Below are 17312 nucleotides of genomic sequence, written 5' to 3' on the forward strand. Positions count from 1 at the left end.
GATGGGTCTCATAAATAGACGAGCATTGGGAATCAACTCGATGCATGATGCCATCATCCCCAAAATTTTCAAAAAATCTAGAGCCAAATTCTGACCTGAAAGCATTTTTTCTAGTAATATTTGTAATTTTTCTATCCTTTTCATTGTTGGATAAACTAGGCCCTTGTCTAAAAGAAAAAACTCCTCCTAAGTAAGTTATCACTTGACTTGGAACTAGGCTCGATGTGTCTATGTTTATCATAAAGCCTAGTGAAACCAACAGATTGAGACATTTCTGACGATCCTGAACTAATTGATGTTGGTTTTGATTGACTATCAACCAATCGTCTAAATATACTGACATTCTGATATTTTGGGTTCTCAGATATGCAGCTACTTACCTGACACCAGTTTTGTAAAAATTCGAGGAGCCAAAGCACATTGCTTTCCATTGATAACATTGATTTGCTATGCAAAACCTCATGTACAGACGATGTTTCTGAAAAATTGTTACATGGAAATATGCATCGCTCAGATCTATTGAAATTGCCCAATCTTTTGGTTTCACTAGATTTATGACTTTGCTCATTGTGTCCATCTTGAAATGTGCATTTAATGGTTTTAAATTTGACACAGGTCTCATTCCCGTTTTTCTTTGGCACCAGAAATAGTGTACTGTAAAAACCTGTGCGAGATCCCGGAAAAAATACTTTTTCTATAGCATCTTTTTCTAATAAAGAATTTATTTCTGCCAAAAATATATCTGCGTTTTTGTGAGATAGTATTGTTTTCTTGATGCCTGTCCATGCAGGTCTTTGAAGAAATTCCAATTTGTAACCTTCCTCTATTATAGAAAGTACCCACTGATCTGTTGTTATCATTTTCCAATTTTGAAGAAAATATTTCAGATGCCCACCTACTGAAATCTCTGTACACATCATTAAACATGAGCCTACCTTTGAGTCAACTGTTGTTCTTTCTGGGGATCCAAAAAGACCCCAAGCTACTCTGACCAGTCTTGTTGGTCTTGTCCTTATTTGACTCTTTAGCAGGACCCTTATAGCCTTGATTGTCTCTTTGAGGCTGTCTCCCACTATTTGATGTCTTAGGCACATTGAACCTATTGTTGTTTGAGCCTCTAGTCTTATTGGCATTAACAGTATTATGCTCAACATTGAACTTGGGAGTTTTATTTTGCCAATCTCTGTCAAAATCTGCCCTTCTTTTCCTACCCTGACCTAGTTCAGGTAATAAATCATTCAATTGATCTTTTTGTTCCTTGCGCTTTTCAAGGCATGACTTAAGACCATTCCCAAAAACACCTTCTCCTGATAGAGGCAAATACTGAGTTTTGTCTTTTATATCAGACAAATTTACAAGACCTGATTCATGTGATGCAGCCTTACGTCTAACTAAATGAAAGAATGCACCAGTCCTACCCAACTGGTCCAAAGACTTAGTAGACATTGCGAACAAATCTTTCACAATTTGACAACATGATTCTTTCTCCTCGTGTTCTAAAGACGGAGAATTTACAAGCTTCCCAAGCAGAGTACCCATTGTCTGTTGCATATACATGCCTGAAATCACATTGATATGATATTATTGATATGAAAGTTTCTCAATCTGTTTTAAAGGCTGTGTATATAATTGCCTATGGCCAGTATCCAACGACTTTACTGCCTTTGGCCCATGATTCTTTCTCATCATTGGCTCTAGCAAGTCGTCCAGACTAGGAACTTGCAAGAACTCTACAGCACTATCATGCACAGGAAAACAACTCCTGTATTCCTCTCTATAAGCGAAAAGTTTCTCTGGGTGCTGACACCGCCAGGAGTTTTCCAAAATAGTGACTTGTGCCTGATCCATAATCAACCAAACACTACCTTTATCATTGTTTGAGGCAATATCCTCACTAAACAATTCTGACAAAACATTATGTCTAGTAATATTGTCTGAGCTTAACTCAACATCTTTGCTTACATCATTTGAAACAGATTTTAATTGTACATGTTTCATAAACCTTTCACCTTTTCTAGCAACACTACCTGTTGACTGTTCAAATCTTATTTAGCTCTCATTATCTGACTCATTGTCAGAGCGAATATCACCAAGTATATCCCTTTCCATTGGGTTAACATGAATAGAAATTTCCGACCTTGCGTCGAAATCTATATTCCTAGAAATTCTAGGAGAACCCAAATCCTCTACTAGATTCGAAACTAGTGAAATAATGGGTCAAAGGGTGTCAGATCTGAGCAAACCTTGTGTATCTCTATTCTGACCCCTTGCATCTGGATAAGTTTCAGATCTGGGCATACCTTGCGTATCCCTATTCTGAACTATACTCTTGTTGTTATTTGCACCTCTAACTTTGGCCAACAACTGCATCATGTTAAATAAAGTGTCAAACTTACTATCAAAAATGTCTTGCAAACCTTTGATTTTCTTGTCATATTCCTGTTGCAATGCAGATGAATTTGACGGCTTTTTCTTAGCTTTACCAGTGGTTTTGGTTCTGGACATACCTTTCTCACTTGCCGGTAAAAAAGCTGGCGTATCTTTGTTTACCTGAACCTCCGAATTCCCGTGCACCTCGAGATCGGATTCCATACTTAAATATATATTTAAATCAGTGGCGGATCCAGGAATTTTCATAAGTGGGGGCCCACTGACTGACCTAAGAGGGGGCCCACTCCAGTCACGCTTCAGTGATTCCCTATATAACAACCAATTTTTTTCCCAAAAAGGAGGGGGCCCGGGCCCCCTGCCCCCCCCCCCCCCCCCTAAATCCGCCTCTGTAAATTTTCAATTTAAACGATATAGCAATAATACTTTGTTATTGAAAGAAGTCTTCAATAGTAAAAAACTAAATTTCTAATTTTGTTGAAAACTTTGCAGCGACGAGAACATCTGTTTGCTAGCTCGCAAAAATTAAAACTGATGAGAATACCTGTATATTTACCTGTAGTGGGGTGTATTACACAGGTAAGGTGATCAGACATCCTAGGGATGTTTATATTTCTAGATCACCTAGATGTTTGCGATGAGAACTAGTTAACGCAAATTATACTAGTATTCTAATTTAATAAATGTCAATTTTCACTGGTAGGTATAATGAATACATGTTTTATTAAAAATTAAGAGTTCCAACGTGGTGGTATTATAAGTGGCATGCTCATTATACTTCATAAGGGATGTGTAACCAACCACTTCAATTCAAGCTTAAGAATTTTAAATACATTGCAGCTTTTAGGAAGAAAGAGTATTTTGTTGATCAATCAGAATAATGCATGTGAATGTGGTCAGAGGCATTTTAAGGGAATATTTTAATACATTTAGATGTAAATGTATTTTAATACATTTAGATGTAAATGTATAACATCTAAATGTATAGCAATATAAGTATTTTACTCATGATGTTGTTAAAGGTATATTCATATCACTCATTATGTTGATCCTTAATATTGATGAATAGTTCCAACTAGATGTCCAGCAGCCAATAAACAATCATACCATACAATGGAAACAACTATATCAAAAAATGTTTTAAAATATTTTTCAGAGTCATTTTTTGGACAGATACATATTTTAATTGTATTCAACATATGTCATTTATCTTACTTTCATAGTTCAATATTCTATAAAGTCACAGAGTTTTTACATGAACATAATCTCTAAATTGCACAATTTAAATAAAAAATATACTGCTCGCTTTACTTATAGAGCACTTGCGTCACAAAAACTGATTTTCAAGAAAAAAATACAATCAAAAACATTTTCCTCGCTAACCCCATATATCTTCATATTATACTTTATGATGCCTTACTCAACAATTTGACTAGATTTTCTTTTATTTCCATATAATTTTATTATAATTTCTGTGTCAGTCAATTAACATTTGCAATATTGAATATAAAAAAAATATTTTAGTTTGTGTAAGTGCTAAGCAAATTTATATTTGTTATAAAACTGGCTTAGGGTAGGGGTCAGAGGTGCAAAAATTGAAAGACTTCATACTGTTACCAACAATAAATACACGACCAACAATAAGTACTAGAGATATATATGTATTACTGAAAAATAATTACACCAGGTTTTTCGATATCACAAAGTAGTCAAAACATTTACTTCATTTTATCATCAGTATAAGGAAATAATTTGTAAATATAATTCAACATGCAGACATATTATATGTTCAGGTATTTCAACTCCAATCTTTTATCGTAATATTCTTTAAAAAGCACAAAAATGTCAGTATTCACCTCATAAACTTACAAAACCTTTAAACAGACTTATTAAGAAGGGATATAGTTACCATTCTATTGTCAGATCATTTAAGATTGCATATGTTGGCTTCTATGTTGACTCACTTATAGGGTCTTTGCTTCAGAACTAAACACATTTATTTAAAAAAACAGTTGTTGGCAGGACACAGGTTATGTTCTTCTCATATATTTTATGATAGTATGATACTAAACCCCTAACGGGAGGGATTGTGCCTGATATTCATATGACGAAGACATCATTTTTCAATCAGTTTAATTGAGGTCTGGAGCTAGCATGTCAGTTAACTGCTAGTAGTCTGTTGTTATTTATGTATTATTGTTATTTTGTTTATTTTTCTTTTGTTACATCTTATGACATAGGACTCCAACTTCTCTGGAACTGAATTTAAATGTGCGTATTGTTATGCCTTTATTTTTCTACATTGGTTAGAGGTATAGGGGGAGGGTTGAGATCTCATAAACATGTTTAATTACACTGCATTTTTGCGCCTGTCCCAAGTCAGGAGCCTTTGGTCTTTGTTAGTCTTGTGATTTTTAATTTTAGTTTCTTGTGTATAATTCGGAGTTCAGTATGACATCCATTATCACTGACCTAGTATACATATTTTTAAGGGGCCAACTGAAAGATGCCTCTGGGTGCAGCAGTTTCTCCCTACATTAAAGACTCATTGGTGGCCTTCAACTGTTGTCTGCTCTCAATTATTAAAAGAAAAACATATCATTCAGATTTTATAAACATAAGCTGTGTCATGTTCACTATCATCACTAATTATACTTGACACTATCATCATCCCTGTTTCCCTGTTGATGTCTATTGCCCAAGGATCTTTGATTCCATCAGCCTCTGATAGTATTGTCTTACATGATTTGCCATCTGGTGACACTACCACTATACTGTTGTTTTCAAGAGAAGCTATATAAACAAAGCCATATTTGTCTAATGTAAGTCTTCCTGAATTGTCAATGTCATGGTGCTTAAATGTCCAGAGAAATTTACCAGTACAATCAACGCAAAAGATTTTGTCGTCAATGGTAGCGCCATAGATATTTCCTTTGAATAATGCTAAACAGTCTGCCACAACTCCTTCTAAGATTGTATGCGACTCATTATTCAGATTCACTATTGTACTTTTCTCCGTACTGCTGATAACCAACATTTCACCATCACTTGCTGCTGAATCACAGTTGTGAGAAAGTGTAATTGTTTTGATAATTTTATTCTTTTCTACATCCACCAGAGCTGTTTGCTTTTCTAATCCTATTGTGACAGCCACTTTATTATTTCTTACTAAGCAACTATCCACTGCACATCCATTTATTGCCACTATTTCTCTCACAAACATGCCATCATTACTGAACAGAAGCAGGTGACTAATGATAGACTGGCTATCAAGAATTAAATATTCACCAGTAGGTAGTATTTTACAGGCAAGTATAACAATAGGCTTCCTGTCTTCTGCAATTGTCAGCTGTCTTAAAAAGGTTGGCTTAATTTCTTCAATTCCAGGAATTGCTTGAACTAGGTTCTGTGCTTGATCTTTTCTTCCAGTCTTAACCTGAAGGCTAGATGGACTGGTAGTGATATTTATATCTCCAAAGGAATTGACATCTTTTAAAATTGATTGAAGTTCACATGAGACAGTTACTTCTAAGTTATTTTCATCTAATTTACCTCCACTTTTTAAATCTTCTATGTATTGTGCTGCTTGAGATGTGGTTTTCTCAATTTCTCTCAGACCAATGTAAGTTTGTAACTCAGTAGCATATCGTGTCATCTGGGAAAACTCACTCTGCACTTGGGTTATCTGATTGGCTTGTGTTTTCAATTGTTGTAGTAAAGTGTGCATCTTAGATTTCAGCTTTGATTGCTTTGATTCTAGGTCCTTAAGAATTTCTTGTTCTAATTTGTTAAAAAAATCATCTATTGACTTTCTCATGGATCGAATTTGTTCAGCAACTTTCTGTTTCTGAGCAGTGCTGGTTTCTATCCTACTTTTCAAATATTTTATAATCTCTTCAAAGTTTTCCTTCATGTCCTTCAAATCTTTTTCAAAAAGTTGAACTGAAGCAGACGATTTAACCTGCTTAAGGATATCTGATAGTTGTTGCATTTCTTGACATTTCTCGTGTGTATCACTGACACACTTGACACAGCATGGACAGGCATGGAATGAACAGTAAAGTTCGAACTTCTTCTTATGGTCTCTGCACTGATTACTTATTTCTTGCATGAATTTAGGTAATTTATGGTAGTCTTTTGTAGGCATAGTTTTGTGGTTTTTGGATGTTCTTGACTTTTTGTGATGTTTTTCACAGTCTTTACAAAGGAACACCTCACATTCTGTGCACCATGTGATACCTTCTGTAGATGTTCCATCATCATCATAACAAAGAGTGCAGAATTTCTTATCTAATGAGGTCATATTATCCTTTTCTTTCTGAAATGTAGAGTAGAAAAAAACAGATAACAATGTTTCGCAAAAATAATTTTAAAAAAATCAATGCAAGCGTCACAGTTACATTTAATCAACTTGACGGAGAGAAAACTCTGATAGCACTGATAGCATGAATATTCATAATTTTATTGATATTGTGAGATTTATTTATGCTTTTGAAATTTGACAAAGTTTGAATGATAATCTGAGAAAGTTCATGCATGGATCCTGGATACTTTATATTTTAAAAAAGTAATTAGTTTCATAGGATTAACTTCTAAAACAGCTGAAATCCATTACATTAATATAAGATTTTTTTGGATAATATGATATCAATGTAATGGATTTTCAGTTGTTAACCATTGTCCTTCTCTCAAGTACAGTAGGGGGATACAAATCTATGCAAATGTCAGTCCAGTCTTGTACATGTAGGCACTCTGACATATATAATTTTTGTCATATTTATAATTAGTATATATTAATGTGGCAATGTTATACCTACGTTTTATTTTAGAAAGAAAATTGTAGTTTTTGGCCAGTTTGGAAGATCCAAAATTAGCCTATTATAAAATAAAGATTTCACATATATTTAAAAAAAAAAAGTTGTGCTGTTATTACTGATTTGTTTGAAAAATATTTTTCAAGAATTTGGAACTTAGAAATTTTAAGCAAATGTTACCAAACATACAACATGTACATATTTTGTAAAATCATCAGCTTCTTTGTAAAGAATCACTCTGATTCAAACAAAAAAATCCTCTGAAACTGACATTATCAAGATACTTGATTTCTTGATTGACAACATATTTGTTACGTTTGGAGGACATGTTTTTCAACAGACTGTCGACATTCCAATGGGAACCTATTGTCCCCCTCTTCTTGCCAAATTGTTTCTTTATTAATAATAGGCTGACTTCATACAGGAACTTCTTAGGAAGAAAGATTATAAGTTAACAGTATCCTTTAACTTTTAGTTCCACTTTATAGATGATGTTCTCTCACTAAATAATACAAAATTTTGTGTCTATATTGAAGAATCTTTCCCATCCAACTAGAGATAAAGCAACCTACAAATACAGCTAAGTCTGCCCCATATCTTGACTTGCATGTAGAAAATGACATTGAGGGTCAGTTGAAAACAAAACGTTATGACAAAAGAGATAATGTCAGCTTCCCAATTGTTAACTTTCCATTTCTATGTAGCAACATTCCAGCAGCGCCTGCATACGGAGTATATGTATATCCCAATTGATATGATATTCCTGGGCTTGTATTTCCTATCATGATTTCCTTGATTAGGATTGCTACTCACAAGCTATTAAACCAAGAATTCCAAATGGTGAAGTTGAAATCATTCCTTTGTAGATTTTACAGACCACAAGTTGGTTGACCGTTATGGAATAACCGTTTCACAGATGATATCGAATATGTTCCTTATGTCACAATTACAATACCCTTCCCTTTTCACAAATGTGACCTACCGACTTAGACTATTTACTGGATTTGTAATAATATAAGCAACACAACAGGTGTCAAATGTGGAGCAGGATCTGCTTACCTTTCCGGAGCACCTGAGATCACCCCCAGCTTTGGGTGGGGTTTGTGTTGCATAGTCTTTAGTTTTCTATGTTGTGTCTTCTGTACTATTACTTGTCTGTTTGTCTTTTTATTTTTAGCAATGGCGTTGTCAGTTTATTTTCTATCTATGAGTTTGACTCTCCCTCTTGTATCTTTCGTCCCTCTTTTACAGTTTTCCACCAATTCCTTGAAACTTAATATATAAACACATCGAAGTTCACAGTACACCTGCTTCTATGGATTTTTATTTAAAGATCAGTTCTTTATTTTTTCCATAATTAAGACTTTTTAATTATTTTGAAAGTTTTATTTTACAGGAGATAGAACTTATTTTGTGTTATCATATCTTTGTCTTGATGATAGTCAGAGCTTAATTTAATTGGTACAATTTTTTAGAATATTTTGTTTGACATGCTATTCATCTAAGTGTTTGAATTGGCCTTTCCATATTTTAAAATATCTAGCTACTGATTATGAGTCTTATGATGACAAAACAATTGTCTGACATATAAAATTTTAAGCCCGCTTTCTGTTAATAAGTTTTAATTTAAAACTATATTTTTGCTGTTGGATTGCTGTATCATAAACATATACCCCTGATCTCTAAAAGTATTCTTACCAGAAATGTTGTGGTTGGTGGTTATCTGGAAAAGGAATTTCCACAGGGAAGTAAAATGTCCAATAACTGGTACACTTACCTGGGATTATTGATTAATGTATAACTAGAAAACAAGTTTCATTTAAATTAAGCCAAGACACTATTTTATAAAGTTTATAGATATTATACTTGTTTATCAATGACAGAAAATGGGTAATAAATCTGTTTAAAAAAAATTATTTTCCTTGTGTGTTCTCTCTGCTTATTTTTATATTCCAAACTTTATACCTTTAACTGTATATTATATGATCAAATGAAAGGCTAACTAATGTAGATCATGAATAAAGTACAAACTACAACAAAACACAAAACATAGAAAACTAAAGATTTAGCAACAAGAACACTACAGAGAACCAGTGGAAAACTCAATTCTTTTAGACAGTCAGTAATTAATTTGGCACACATTTTTCCATTTACAAAAGTATTTCATTAATTGTAAATACAAATTGTCAAAAATAGGTTCAATTTGCATGGAGGTGTCAACCAAGATCACCTTCACATAAAATAGTGTACCAAATCTGTGGAATATGTCTAAATGCATTGTTTAAAAATGAGTGCTTGGTTTGATCTTTTCTTGTAGTCTTTAGGGGTATTTAAAAAAGTTTTAGTCAATACATGATACATCTCATATCATACTTTCAAAAATTTAAACAAAAAGGCACGCCTTAGCATATCGAAACCTGTCTATGATTGAAGACTGTAAGCCGACTTCTTGATATTTGGGTGATTTTGTGTTGTTAATTTGCAGTTTCATTGACTTAATTATGCCCACTCTCTCCTTTTATGGTCTAAAATGAGTAAAGAATGAGGTAAACATTTTAATCATGACCAATTTAATGTTTAATTTCTGAATATCTGTCTCAGGTGACAGGATTATTCATTTAAATGCATATACAAGTTTTAAAACATCATATCTAAACATCTCTAAAGAATGATTGTGTATGCATCACTAAATACTATATATTGATAATCATTAAAGCCCCAAAAAATGGATCTGTGAACATTTAAATAATCAATTATAGTTAAAAGACCATAAAAAGACCCAACTGATTTAGAAATTAACATTTTACTGTAACAGAAAAATTGGTTGTCTTTTTGTCAATCAAACCAAATCTCCTTATATTTTTATTTTATTTACATAGTAGATATAATATATATTTTCTAATGAGAATGAGATTTTTATTTTACTTCTAGATATATTGCCTGGATCTTTTGAGAATGCCTGCATAATTATGGGTTATATATCTCCAAATTGATATGATATTCCTGGGCTTTTATTTCCTATCATAATTTCCTTCATAGAGAGATGCTGCTTACAAGGAAGCTATTAAACCAAGAGTTCCAAATGGTGAAGTTGAAATCAGTCCTTTGTAAATTTTACGGACGCCATCACTAGCTGGTTGACAATTATGAAATGTCCATTTCACAGATGATATAAGATATTTTCCTTATGTTTTAACTACAATCCCGTTCCCTTTTTATGAATATGACTTACCAAATAAGAATATTCTCCGGGTTAGTAAAAACATGAGCAACATGACGGGTGCCACATGTTGAACAGGATCTGCTAACCCTTCTGGAGAACCTGTGATCACCCCCATTTTTTTGGTGGAGTGTGTGTTCTTAGTCATTAGTTTTCTATGTTGTGTCTTGAGTTCTTTTATTTGTCTGGTTCTTTTTTAGCTATGGCATTGTCAGTTTATTTCGATCTATGACTTTGAATGTCTCTAGTGTCTTTCGACCCTCTTGTCTTGAGAGTTTTTCAATGAATTTTGTGTAATCTTTTAGTTTATGAGCTTTCGATGGTTTCATAGAGGTCCCGTTTAAGACTTCAATTTTTTTAAAGCCATATTTCCATTTCCATTATTTTTGGGTTTGCAAGAGGGTCTTGATTTAAAAGGTCCTCTCTTCAAAAGTCTATGTTAAAATCACTAACATAGATCAGAATATGTGCAGTAAAAGTGGATTCCTTCAAATATTTCAACCTTACTCAAAATATGTTGTCACATATAATGAAAGAAAGATACGTATATATATTGAGGTATCAACTTTAAAGGTCAAGGTCAACACAACTTTGTATAGATTAAAATTTGTTCTGTTAAAAAAATTTGATTTCAAGGTCATACATAAAGGAGAACACTAGATCACTCCAAGTTTTTAGTGTGATGTTTTTTTAACTTATTATTGTCTCTTGGTTGGTTTTTTGTCGAGCCTGCAACTTTTGTTGCAGAAAGCTCTACATAGGGACAGTGATCTGGCTGCTACGACGGCGGCGGCGGTGTTAGCTCACTTTCTAAAAGCTTTATATTTAAGAAGGTGGAAGACCTGGATGCTTCATACTTTGTATATAGATGCTTCATGTTACAAACTTTCCGTCAGTCACATTTCCAATGTCCTTGACCTCATTTTTATGGTTTAGTGACCACTTGAAAAAAAAGTTCAGATTTTTTGTAATGTTGAATTCTCTCTTATTATAAGTAATAGGATAATCATAGTTGGTATGTGCGTACCTTGCAAGGTCCTCATGCCTGGCAGACAGTTTTCACTTGACCTCTACCTCATTTCATGGATCAGTGAACAAGGTTAAGTTTTGGTGGTCAAGTCCATATCTCAGATACTATAAGCAATAGGACTAGTATATTCAGGGTATGGAAGGACTGTAAGGTGTACATGTCCAACTGGCAGGTGTCATCCAACTTTGACCTCATTTTCATGGTTCAGTGGTTATAGTTAAGTTTTTGTGTTTTGGTCTGTTTTTCTCATACTTTATGCAATAGAACTACGATATTTGTTGTATGGAATGATTGTAAGGTGTACATGTCTAGCGGGCAGATGTCATCTGACCTTGACCTCATTTTCATGGTTCAGTGGTCAAAGTTAATTTTTGAGTTTTTGGTCTTTTTATCTAATACTTTATGTCATAGGTCAACTATATTTGGTGTATGGAAATATTCTATGATCTATATGTCAGTCGCGCAGGTTTTATTTGACCTCAACCTCATTTTCATGGTTCATTGCTTAGTGTTAAGTTTTTGTGGTTTGGTCTATTTTTCTTAAACTATAAGTAATAGGTCAACTATAATTGTTTTATGGAAGCATTGTAAGCTGTGCATGTCTGCCTGGCATGGTTCATCTGACCTTGACTTCATTTTCATGGTTCATTGGTCTTTGTTTAGTTATCTTGGTGAATGTTAAGTTGATGTGACAGTTTTTAATAAAGCTTTATACTTAGGACAATCAACATAATATCAATGATTAGTAAAGAAGGCGAGACATTTCAGCGTGTGCACTCTTGTTTTGGTAAAGAATACATGAAATGCAATAAAAAAAAACTTTGGCACTGAATTAATATATCTAAATCTTCCAATGTTTATCACTACCTTTCATAGTTTAAACAAAATGAGCAGTAAAGGGATCATTCTTTAGATCTTTACGGTATTGTGTATGAATGTGTGATAAAAATCGGTTTCACTACAAATGTACAATCATGGACAAAGAAAGATAACTCAAAATTTGCCTTACTAAATGCAATTCCGAGTTATATTATATTTCAAAAAATTCCAAAAATGAAGGCAAACGTCATCCCACTGTGCTCTCACAATTTGCCATGGTGTTTTCAGTAACTAGCTTGTGGACTTTTGAGTTGTTTAAAATGTTCACTTAATTCTTTCTTTTGACTCTTCTTTTTGTTACCAAGATCTAATGTGCATAAAACAATATTACTATCTACAATTTATAATTTGAACCTTCATCAAAGTTGTGGAAGCCTTTTAGTATTCCTTTGGTCTGTCAACAGTTTTTGTAAATGCAAAGACACAAAAAGTATGGATAGGTACAAATTACATATTTAGATGTCCATATTATTTTTTGGTGAAAATTGGCTCCTCAGCTCTTAATCACAAATATTTTCAAGTTGTGGCAGATAATCTTTATATGCCTGTCCCAAGTCTGTATTTTATTAGTTTTCTTAAGTTCATGTTTGTCATATTTGTTTTTCATAAATTATTTTGTTTTGAATTAGCCTGTTTAGATTTGACAATTGAATTGTTTTATAGTTTGCCTTTTATAACCAACTATGCTGTATGGATTTTTTCTCATTGTTTTTTTGCAGTATGGTTGTCTGTAATTGCTTACATCCACTTCATTGAACTTTGGTGGATAGTTGTTTCATAGTCATTCAAACCACATCTCCTTATTTTCATTTTTATCTTGCTTTTATTTGGTTTTCTTTAAACATACACTAGAAAATACCAAAAGGACAGTCATAAACAATATTTGAGAAAAGACATGTTTTAATGAAGAGTTACACAACTGTAAAACATCATGGTAAAATATCGATTAAGCAAAAAAAACCAAGAGAGAACAGGAGTAATATTCAGATTCAGTATCTAAGAGACAAAAACGTAGTGAACGGTGATAACATTGCATTTCTACAGGCTGATGTTGAATTCACTGGTACACCTTTGTTGTCATTCAAACACACAACCAATGATGAGATACGAACTATCATTCAAAAAGCCCCGAATAAGTCCTGCGAGTTGGATCCTATTCCGTCGAACCTCTTGAAACAGTGTTCTGATGTTGTCGTGCCACTTATTTCAGAAATCGTCAATGCATCATTTGATGAGAACATCGTGCCGTCAGACTTTAAGCAGGCTCTTGTGAGACCTCTTCTGAAAAAACCTGGACTTGATTCCGAAATTTACAAAAATTACAGACCAGTGTCCAATTTACCCTTTATTTCGAAAACTCTAGAAAAGGTAGTTGACAAGAGACTAGATGTTCATTTGGACTCGAACTCATTGTGTGATCCACTTCAGTCAGCATACAGACCACGCCATTCAACTGAAACTGCATTAGCAAGAGTACATCATGATATCAATGCAGCTTTAGATAAACAGTCATCAGTAGTATTGGTGCTACTGGACCTTTCCGCTGCATTCGATGTTATAGATCACAGAATTCTTCTAGAGCGTCTGTCATTTTCATATGGCATAACTGGTTGCGCTCTCGAATGGATTAAATCGTATTTGACGAATAGACATCAGCGTGTGGTGGTTGGAACAACTACATCGAAGAAATGTCATCTAACATTCGGTGTTCCACAAGGTTCCGTGCTAGGCCCGAAACTGTACTGTCTTTTCTCTAAGCCAATAGGTGAAATATGCCGTCGCCATGGCATGACATATCACTGCTATGCGGACGACACACAAGTTTACATGGTCATCAAGCCACTAGACAACTGGGAGAACTATTTTTCGAAACTTGAACTATGTCTTTCCGACATTAGTTCATGGATGTCAACAAATATGTTAAAACTGAATCAAGATAAAACCGAACTTATCATATTCACAACGAAACATCTGAAGGCTAGTGTACCAAATCTCCAACTCAAAGTCGGTAATACTGTTATAAGTAGTGTATCCTGCGTGAAAAACCTAGGTGTATATTTTGATCAACACCTAACGATGGAACGGCAAGTTTCTGCCATAGTAACATCCTGTCATTTTCACATCCGTAATATTGGACGCATTCGCAACTTCATAACAACAACTGCTTGCAAAACACTTGTGAACAGTCTAGTAACATCCAGACTTGATTATGGGAATATTCTGCTGAACGGTATCAACAAGACTACATTGAACAGATTACAAAAAGTACAAAATACAGCAGCTCGTCTTATCACCAGGACAAGAAAACATGAACATATTACACCGATACTTGCTGATTTACATTGGTTACCCGTCCAATATAGACCACAATACAAAATACTGACTTATGTGTACTGCGCTTTGAATGACATTGGCCCTGCTTACATCCGGGAACTAGTCAATCTACACGTGCCAAACCGATCTTTGCGTTCAAGTTCCACAAAACTACTCACCGTTCCAAAAGTGAGAACGAAGACGTACGGTGAAAGACAATTTGATTGGGTAGCGGCATCTCTATGGAACAATCTCCCGAACAGTTTAAGACAATGCAAGTCCCTAGAGTGTTTTAAAATACAGTTAAAAACTCATTTTTATCGTATTGCTTTTAATTAGATCGAATTCTTTTCTTTTTTTACTCTTTGTATTTCGTTTTAGAGTTTTTGCTTGTTCTGCATGCTTTTATCCTATATTGTTATTTTTTTTTATTCTTTGTTTTAACATGTATTTCGTATTGACCTTTTATTTCATGGTAGGCATTTTTTTTTATTTCAGTATTTGAATCTGACACGATGTATTCTTTATGTTTTATGTTATTGTCATTGATTTGTTTTAATTACCATGTGTATGTACAGCGCCTTAGAGTAATTTTTATTTTTTATATAGGGCGCTTTATAAATTTTCATTATTATTATTATTATTAGTATGTCTGGAATTGTTGGCATTTTTTGGGACATTTTCCTTTGTAATCAAAAGTCATATATAAACAATATTTAATTTTATGTAAATGACTAATAAATATAAGAAGACAAAAAACAAAAAAGTGGATTTTGTACTATATCATGATCCATTTTGTTAGTACATATCTTTATTTACATGGAAAACAGATCTCTCAATATTAGATTGAAAAATGACACATCATTTAAATGATATATGATCAATATTTTTTTTTTTTAATTTTGAAAATAAAACCCGATTCCTATAATCATTATATATTCAGGTCATTCGCGCCACATAAACAACGAGGGGCATGTGTGGAGAACTAATTTTAATTATATTGTATCAATATCAAATTTGATAAACAAAAGCGGTTCTGTATGATATTTCATCACTTTTATCACTAGCATCGCTACTATCACTATCACCTTTATCATAATCATAATTTCTGTCTCTCATAACACCTGACACAATCATCGTTCCTGTATCTCGGTTGATATCTATTGCCCAAGGATATTTCATTTGATCATCCTCTGAAAGTATTGTCTTCCAGGTCCTGTCATCTGGTGATACCACTACGATATTGTTGTTTCCATAACATGATAAATAAATGAAACCATGCATATCTACTGCAAGTCCTCGTGGACTAACAATGTCACAATGCATACATGGAAATGTCCAGAGAAGTTCCCCGGTGATTTTATAGCACCTTACTATGTTTTCATCACAAATGGTACCATATATATTTCCTTGGAATAATGAAATAAAATCTGCCTGAATTCCAATTGGGGTTCTTTGAGACATATCATTTATATTAACTATAGTACTTTGTGACTCACCGCAGATTATCAACATTTTATCATCACTTGCTACTGCATCACATTTATGAGAAAGTTTAATTGCTTTAATACTATTGTCTTCAATATCCACCAATGCTGTCTTGTTTGTGAATCCTAATGTAACAGCAACTGTATTATTTCTGACAAGGCAAGCATCACATGAAGATCTTAGTAATGTCACTACTTTTCTTATAAAGATGCCATCATTATTAAATAGCAACAGGTGACAATTTCTATTTAGGTAATCAAGAATTAAATATTTACCATCAAGTAATATTCTGCATGCAATTATACCCATAGATTTCATATTTTCTGGAATTGTTAGTGTTCTCAACATTGATGGTTTAATGTGTTCGATACAAGGATTACTCGGAACCACATCCTGTGCTTGGTCTTCTCTACCAGCTTTCAGATGAAGAGTAGTTGGGCTTATATTGATATTAATATCTCCAAACGACTTGGCATCTTCTAAAATTGATTTAAGAGCGGGCAAAATGGTTATCTCTATGTTCTTTTCATCAAAGATGTCTGTGCTTTCCAAATCTTTTATGAAGTTTTCTGCTTGGGATATATTTTTCTTAATTTCTGTTAAACCTACATACATTTGTAGCTCAGTTGCATATTCTGTAATTGTGGCAAACTCTCTCTGCATGTGGCTGACACAATTGACTTGCAGTTTTAGTTGCTGGAGAAGAGTGTTCATATTTGATTTCATCTTTGAATATTTAGATTCTAAATCATCAAGAATTTCTTTTTCTAATCTGTGTAACAATTCATTTATGGACTTCCTCATAGACTGAATTTCCTCAATAGCTTTTAAATTCTGAATATTAGTGGCATTTATCCTTATATTTAAGAATTTTATAATCTCTTCAAAATTTTCTTTTACATCTTTCAAATCTTTGTCAGTAAGATGAATTGATGCAGATGATTTAATTTCCTTAAGAATGTCCGAGAGTGATTTCATCTCTTGACATTTCTGATGTTTATCAGTGAGACACTGGACACAGCAGGGACAATCATCGAAAGAACAGTAAAGTTCAAACTTCTTTAGGTGGTCTTTGCACTGGCTACTTATTTCTCGCATAAATTTTGGTAATTTATTGTAGTCTTCTGTAGATATGGTTTTATGGTCTTTAGATATTCTTAATTTCTTGTGATGTTTTTCA

General features: G+C 33.5%; 1 protein-coding gene across 1 annotated transcript in view; it reads left to right on the plus strand.

Moving 5' to 3' along the window:
- Positions 1-17312, plus strand: part of LOC134710441 (serine/threonine-protein kinase Nek9-like) — a 63481-nt gene that overhangs the window by 25326 nt on the left and 20843 nt on the right. The window lies entirely within an intron of this gene.

This window comes from Mytilus trossulus, chromosome 3 (assembly GCF_036588685.1).
Source record: "Mytilus trossulus isolate FHL-02 chromosome 3, PNRI_Mtr1.1.1.hap1, whole genome shotgun sequence".
NCBI lineage: Eukaryota > Metazoa > Mollusca > Bivalvia > Mytilida > Mytilidae > Mytilus > Mytilus trossulus.